We start from the raw sequence: 8,601 nt of genomic DNA, 5'->3' as shown, positions 1-8,601 counted from the left end.
ACGAGAATCTGTACTTTACTCAGAAAGTGTTATCCCAATTATAACATTTGTTGACAAGAAAACATAATAAATGTATATTCGGCTTTGGATGGGTAATGATATCACAGACATATACGGATATTGATGATGACTTGGAGGAGCTTCGTAACGCACGTCTTCTCAATTCAGGGATTGGTAAATCCAAATATGCATATGTGTGTGCGCGTGCGTGCGTGCGTGCGTAAGTCTGGGCCTGTTGGATGTTACATAAAACATTCGAGTTGGATTAGCATGTTAACTATATGATCTTCTTTAGGCAGAGAATGCCGCGCATGAATGTATTGATGAAATTCCTAGGTACATGGGGCCTTTTCGTCCCCAGGAATACCCACAGTGGAGACTTCAATGGGGATAGGGTGTACACAATGTGCTACCTGGTAGATTGTGTGTCATCAGACCGGACAACGTTGGTCTTTAACTGATTGTGGCGTAAAACACACTTATTCATTTACTTATATCGAAAATTGAATGTTCATCTTATTTGTTATTGTTGAACATGTAATATATTTTTAAAGAAATAAAACAGTGACATAATAACTACAACTGTATGTGAGCGCGAGTAGCTTTTTTGGAATGAGATGAATAAGTCTTATAAAGTTGTAAGCTTCTTCACAACCGTGTAACTATGAATTGACTTTATTGGGTAATCAAAAAAGAGATAGGACCTAAAATAGCCAAATTTCATACGATTTCACTTGTCCACCATCTTGGATGCAAGGCGAAAACATTTCAGCGCGTTTGAAGCCACTGAGAATGCCCCCTGCAGAGTTGGACGAACATTCTGCGTCGGCGCGGCTGAGTTGACCAGAGGCTATCAGCAGTATTTCCTGTCCAGGTTATTTAGGTCAGTTGTTTGTTTGTTTGTTTGTTTGTGTGTGTGTGTGTGTGTGTGTGTGTGTGTGTGCGTGCGTGCGTGCGTGCGTGCGTGCGTGCGTGCGTGCGTGCGTGCGTGCGTGTGTGGGGGGGGGGGGGGTGAGATTGGGGGGATAGATGATAGATTTAGCAACAAGTAAGGTCATCTTGAGTGGGAGGGTATTCGCAGATGGATTAGCATATGAACTATGATTCTCTTTAGGCAGAAAATGAGGATCCACGATGTTCGACCTGGTAGAAGTGTGTTATCAAACCTCACAGCATTGGTTTTTTGACTGACTGTAGCGTCAAAACAAACTCATTCATTTACTTGAACTGAATGTTCATCTTAATTGTTATGGATAGTCACGGAGCCATGATCCAGAGAACAGGGTGTTATTAGATAGAAATAAACTAAGTAATAATAGGATTACCAGAAAAACGGGGTTTTACACACAAGCCAATAAACTTCGCTCATTAACACCAGAGTAAGTCAGTACAAGATTGAAAACTGCCCCATAATTATGTATAACATGCTTGTCGGGTATTGCAACATGTATATGTCAAAACAAAGTTATTAAAATGAAGAGCAAAACTGATGAAAGTTAACAATAAACGTGTATACGTGTTATATCGTCACTGCAATAATGATTGTTTGTCTTTAGTATTAACATTCAAATACGTTATATCTGTATTAGCGATATTGTCTTTGTTCCACCGGTGAGTAAGCGTTAGCCGTACTATCTCGTAGTAAAATTGTATTTCTGAAGACATCACGATACAGTTTTTACGATGCATCACGTCTGCACTAGCGCCTGATAACAGCCTTGTGTTTGGGTGTTTCAGTGGTTTAAATCGCTGCTCTTGATATTGTTGATTAAACTTTGATACTATGAACAATATAATGTTATGTGAGAGGTTGACTTTAGAACGGTAACATACTAATAGTATATAGGATGACATAAACACAACATTGAGAAGTTCGTCCAGATTAGTGTATAGGCAACATTTAATAATTAAAATAATTACATTCAACAACTCCCCTTTTAAGTCCATTTTCCTGACTTATAAGTAAATGCAAGAACAATCGGCCGGAATACAATGTATAGTTCTTGTCCACTTCCATATGACTATATAGCATACAATAAGCTATCGGGTCCCGTTTAGATCGGTTTGGGTGGCAGCCTAGATAGCCATAGAATAGTTTCATCTTGGAATTTCCCATATCACCGGGGATCCTCTTCAATTTAAATGGAGTTACTCGTTACGATTCCGAACCTTCACGTGACTGTGTTTATGAACCATTGTCAAATAGTGGTGACATTAAATCCAGGAAACAATACGCGAAATCGCGCATGCACAGAACGGAAAATTTGGTCAAGGCATTAAGTAATCTGCATGCGCAGAACGATTGATTTCAGTACTTCCGCTAAGCGCTCCGAGTGCAGGGTCAAACGCGCGCCTGTAATCTAACACGCGGGGACTGACCAATGAAATCTGAGAAGTAGAAATACCGGTAGACGCTGTTGCTTGATTGACAATGTCAATCAAGAAAGGGAGGAGCTTAACGCTATCGTTCACTCCCAGTAAATTCCGATGTCAAATAACGACGTTATTTGGACGGAAAAACGATGGTTTGAAAACGTCCAAATAACGTCGTTTTTCCGTCCAATGACCATATACGGAAAAAAACGACGTTTTCGTGTTTGCAGTGTAAGTAATCCTTTTAAAAATGATGTTCAAATAGTGTATGTGGTATTAAAAAGGCATGCATGTTGTCATGTGGACTGTACATTTTTATACCCAATCACATTTTTTTTTCTCCAACTGTGAAATTCAATTTGAAGAGGCCGTATAATAATTTGTCTTTTGCGCAGTAATGGCGATTGTAAAACAGTTTCTATGTACGTATATTTTAAATGTCGATTGCAAATACTCCGATTTCTGACATTTATTTGTTGAATATTGTTCTCTGCCTACTTCCTCTCTGGAGAATTCCACAACACGACAAACGTGACCAACACCTGTATGTGAGGATGTACCTTGAAAGTGTCACGCGAAAATCATCTAAACGGTCAGATCAGTGAACTTCCCCTATGTGATCCTGTTCAACACCATTGTGGATGAAAGTATCTTGAACATCAGTTCCAAAAGATCGGATCAGTGAATTTCGGCCATATTAGGAAATTATTTTTGATTTCATTTTGACCCAGATTAACTTGACGGTCCACAACTGTTTGCCACTGGATATGAGCGTTGACAAACCAAGCATCATAGCGGGGCGCATTTGGGATTCGATCCTACGGCTAACAGATTCTGACACGACTAAGGGATGCAACTCTGCACACCAGCGTACAGGTCAACTGAAACTAGAGAATGACAGAATCAGAGAGATTCAAGTAACAACAAATAGATTCAAGGAATGGCAGAACCAAGCAGGGGTGCATAAATAAACTAGTTAATAACAACTTTCAGTGTCACATTGCAATTTCAGTCATTTATTTATTCTCTCCTGAGACGTCACTATTGGTTATAACGTAAGTAACGTAACCTTCTTCACTTAATATACCACGGACGTGACCAGAAACAAATATTATTCTATAACACAAACCCTGGCCTTGATAGACAGATTTCTGTAAAGTCAACCACCACAACGATGTGATGTGGGTCTTCTCTGAAGGAAAATAGAAAATCGCACTATCGGAAATGGGTGTCCGTTAGCAGGATAGATTGTATACTCCCCAGAGAGTTGAGAATGATAACCGGAATACATACGGATCCACTGATCCGGGAACAAATATAAACCGCGTTTGACAGAGATGCTTGGACAAATGCGGTAGATAAATGAACAGTCGGAGCTGTTCCTAAACATCCAACAACAAAGCAGATGTACTAAGCGCCGCGATTCGCTGTGCAGAGTTGTGTCCCTTGGACACGCCAGAAACCTATGATTGTGGGTTCGAATCCCGGTTCGCCCCGATTATGTTTCTAGGTTTGTCAGCACCATACCCGTGCTCGTGGGTTTCACCGAAGTAGTAAACGTCTGAGATCTCAATCACTTCGGGCTTTCCTCCCACATAAAGCTGACACGCCCTGATATAACTGTAATACTGTTAAAAGCGGCGTTAAACCAAACTCACTCACTCACTCTGCATGTGCTACGTTTGTAAAGAAACAGCACACCAGGATGCCGTTGTACAAAGAGATCTTAGCGCTAAGGTGATCGTAACTCCCATACCTTAACATTGCCTTACGACAGTTGCAGCGCTAAGGTTAAGTAAGGATAAGAATTTATGGATGAACAACTTCTTTATTACAATTAAGAGCGACGTTTCGGTGTAGGTTCTAACACAGTTATCAAGCAAGTGATATACAGAGTGTGGTTGGCAAGTATATATACAAGTAGGAGGCAATGTTTATATAGTAGAGTAGATATTGTTATACTGGCGTAGAGAAGTCTGTTATGTACACAAGGGTATGACAATCATCGGTGAAGTCAGTGACATAAACAAAGGATGAAGCTAGTAGCGCTAAGGTTGTTTTGTACAACGACACTCAGGGAAGTATAACAGCGACTACCATACCCCTGTTCCTTGTTAGCCTGGAGCATGTAAAAGCAACCAGAAAAATGATGTGACCTTTGGTAACAGATGGAAATATGACATAAGATTACGCATACCCGTTGGTTGGTTGGTTGTTTAACGCCGTACACAGCAATATTCCAGCTATATCAGGGGGGTCTGTAAATAATCGAGTCTGGGCCAGACAATCCTGTGATTGATACCATGAGCATCAATCCACGCATTTGGGATCGATGACATGCATCAACCAAGTCAGCGAGTCTGACCACCCGATCCCGTTAGTCGCCCTTTACGACAAGCATAGTCGCCTTTTACGGCAAGCATGGGTTGCTGAAGACCTATTCTAACCCGGATCTTCAAGGGTCACGCATGCACGTACCACATGCCGTCTTGGTTCAAACTGGGTCTACCTCCACGCTCTCGCTGATTTGCCACGACAATACACTCTTTTGCTTATTTGAAGAATGTTTGATGTGTTGCCCTTGTAATACAACGGCACAGCAGGAAAGTAAATTCAAGCCTCGCTTCATTTCGCATTTGCCCTTGAATTTGCGACGTTGGAGGTGTGCATAAGTATGGGACAAGGTGACAGTAAACAGATATTTGAAGTGTAATTACATCCAAATTGAGAAAAAACTCAGTCTGGTTGTGTGGGAGTAAGTGTGCCAGGAATACAGTGACTCACGCCAGTACTTCTCGGGGAAATGGCGTCTGCTTCTTCACACATGATGCTGACAGTGGGCGGATGTCCTGCTGTAGTGCTGCCGTCTGGCGGCCGCGGGCTGTTGCTTTTTTCCAGAAGCTTGTCACAGCGAAACTATTTGCTCAGTTGACTCAAGCTTTTGTGGGTATACCTTAAAGACATCATGAGATGCCCACAACAAAATACTTTATATAGCTATAGTGTGGGAGACTGAGGTAACGTAGGTATAGACATCTGTCACTGGAGATGACGCTGACAAACCAAGGATCATAAACGGAGTGCTTTTGGGATTCGAACCTACGACTAACAGATTCTGACACGGCTAAAGGATGCAACACTGCACACCGTCGCACAGGACATCTGAAATTAGAGATTGACAGGACCAGAGTTTTACGCCGCTTGTAGCAATATTCCAGCAATATCACGGCGGGGGGACACCAGAAATGGGCTTCCCACATTGTACCCATGTCGGAAACCGAACACGGTTCGAAGGCTTTAACCAATAGGCTACCTGACCGTACCAGGGAGAGATTCAAGAAGAAATATATTCAAGGAATGATAAACTCAAGTAAGGATGCACAAATAAAGCAGCTAATAACATCTTTCGGTGTCACATTGCAATTTCATTTATTCATTTATTGATTGTGGGTATACCTCAATGACATGAGATGCCAACAATAAAATAGTATACAAGTTCGCAATTACTTCATGTCTAGCAATATTCCAGCCTTTTGTGTTTACATTTCACAACGTTTGAGATACAATCGAGCATTCTCTTTCTACCAAGATTTCAAAGAGCGTCATACGACTCTTGCTCAGAAGTTGTGTGATCAAGGTTACTACATTCATGGCCTCAGTAAAGCTTTCAAAATGTTTTATGGTAGACATGTGGAGGACATTTCCAAATTTCACACGTCAGTGACAAAAATGAGGTCCGAAGCAATTCCCTATTTTGACTTGTATATACCATATGTTCCCGTGCTTCTTCAGATCAATTGACTTGCCTTTGCATGTGTTTGTGACGGGTGCCACCGGTGGGGCAGGATACACTCACCTTTTCGCGAACACCTGGTATCACTACTATTTGATAGTGATTCATAAACGCATGCTCATGATATATTCGGACAGTTTATATGCAGAGACTTCTATTTGATATGGAAAGGATGTTGCTGCTTTATTCCAAGTGAGACAAAATCCTTTCTATGGTCAAAAGATGTTTATAAATACACTCGTTTGTAGGACGCCGCAACATTAATGAGCATGTCGCACATTGTGTGAAGAATCGAGTATTTTGGTAGTCATGGAAGAATCATTAATCACAAGTACCTCCAATAGCATCTATTTTTTTATTATTTTTTGGTGATCAAAGTTGTCGATGTGTGAAGTCACGTACAACGGAACGCAGTAATATGACGTCTAAATGCTTCAATTGACCAATCATCAGGCTTGCGGACTTGATTGATGCATGTCATCGTATCCCAATTGCGTGAATCGATGCTCATGATGTCACTCACTCACCCTGAGGATGACTCATCCTCGTGCTCCGTGAAGATCCGGGGTAGAATTGGTCTTCCGCAACCCATGCTTGTCATAAAAGGGAACAAACGGGATCGGGGTCAGACTAGCTGCCCTGATTTATGCATGTCATGGTATCCAAGTACAATGCTCATGATGTTAATAACCAGGTTGTTTGGTCCAGACTCGAATATTTACAGACCCCCGTCATATATCTGGAATGCTGCAGTGTTGAACAACAAACCAAAACATACACTCGTTGAATACACTTCCAGATATTACTAAGGAAATTTGTCTCTGACCTGGTGAACATTATAATTCTAAAATTTTCTTGTACAGTTTTATTTTCGCATCTAAATTAATGTCCATTGCATTCATGGCCCTAAATCAAATGCATTGAAATCACTGATATTAGATACAAGAACGTTGTTAAACACCACAGTAAGAGATATTCGAATCTGGATCAGGCAAACATGTGACTGAAAGCATGAGTAACGATCAATGACATACAAGCCAAGACAACGACATGATCCAAGTTTAGTTGGAACAAATGACACGCATGACGTACTGGGAACCTATTATGACAAAAATCCAGTTACATCGCGGCGTGTCAGCTTAATGTGTGAGGAAAGCCCGAAGTGATGCAGGTCTTAGACGTTTACCACATCGGTGGAACCCATGAGCACGGGTATGGTGCTGACAAACCTAGAAACATAATTGGGGCGAACCAGGAATCGAACCCACAATCATAGGTTTATGGCATGTCCAAGGGACGCAACTCTGCACAGCAAATCGCGGCGCCTTAGATGACTGGGCCACCCGTGCCCCCAGAATCCAAAGAGTGACAGTGAGTTGGGTTTAAGGCTGCATTGAACAGTACTCAAAGGACTTCAGTTATGCCATGTACATGTCAGGTCAGCTTGGGAGGAAAGCCCTAAAGCGATGCAAATCTCTGACGTTAACCATTTAGGTGAAACCTACAAGCAACGTGTGGTGCTGACAAACCTAGACACATAATCGGGGCGAACAAGGATTCGAAACCACAATCATGTGTTTCTGGCATGCCCAAGGGACGCAACTCTGCACAGAAAATTACAGGGAACAAACGACATAGTTACGCCAGCTGCCATGATGGCTCCTTCCATGATCCTCAGAGCCAACAGACACACACATACCACACATCACCATCATCACCATCATCACCACCACCTCAGCACCAGCTCCAATCCCAACTTCCTGAAATCTATAACTAAGATGTCACTAAACAAAAAAGGACGACAAACAGTTGTAATCAAAAATATTTTTTAATTTACAAAAATATTTTTAAAAAATAAGATATAATCTGCAATATAATGTAATCAAGTGAAATGATTTTTTTTTTATCAAGAAGACATTACAGCATAAATAGATTAGAATCCTTATTTCTCATATCTTTTCGAAGCATTTTAGCATCCATGTAGAGAAAGTTGCATGTAATGTCAAAATAATATCCTGAATAAGACATGAAGCATTGACATAGTTCTGGGATAAATTCTTTGTGGGAAATTTCTCCCAACTGACTATCTCTATAGGCCTTTCTGGTTTAATTTTTTTATTCAACAATAATCCAGCTATATGGTGGCAGCTGATGCACTGTAGCTCACCAAGACCTTGCAACTCTTGCAACAACAGTTGATTGAAAGGGAGTTGGGTGTAGCCGCCTTGATCACTTTGAACAAGAATTTCAGTAATATCATCTACATACATGTATATTCAAACAGTACTGATGCGGCTCCAGAATTTTGAAAAAGGGAGGGGGGCTGTACACTACCTTAGGCTTAAACAAATAATTTTGAAAATATAGTGTGGGTGGGCGGTGTCTTTTTTTCTTTTTTTTTCTTTTTTTGGGGGGGAGGGGGATGGGGATGGGGG

Source organism: Haliotis rufescens, unplaced genomic scaffold (assembly GCF_023055435.1).
Source record: "Haliotis rufescens isolate VD_foot unplaced genomic scaffold, xgHalRufe1.0.p SCAF_7, whole genome shotgun sequence".
Classification (NCBI taxonomy): Eukaryota; Metazoa; Mollusca; class Gastropoda; order Lepetellida; family Haliotidae; genus Haliotis; species Haliotis rufescens.
The sequence above is the reverse complement of the archived record's forward strand: the minus strand, read 5'-3'. Positions refer to the sequence as shown.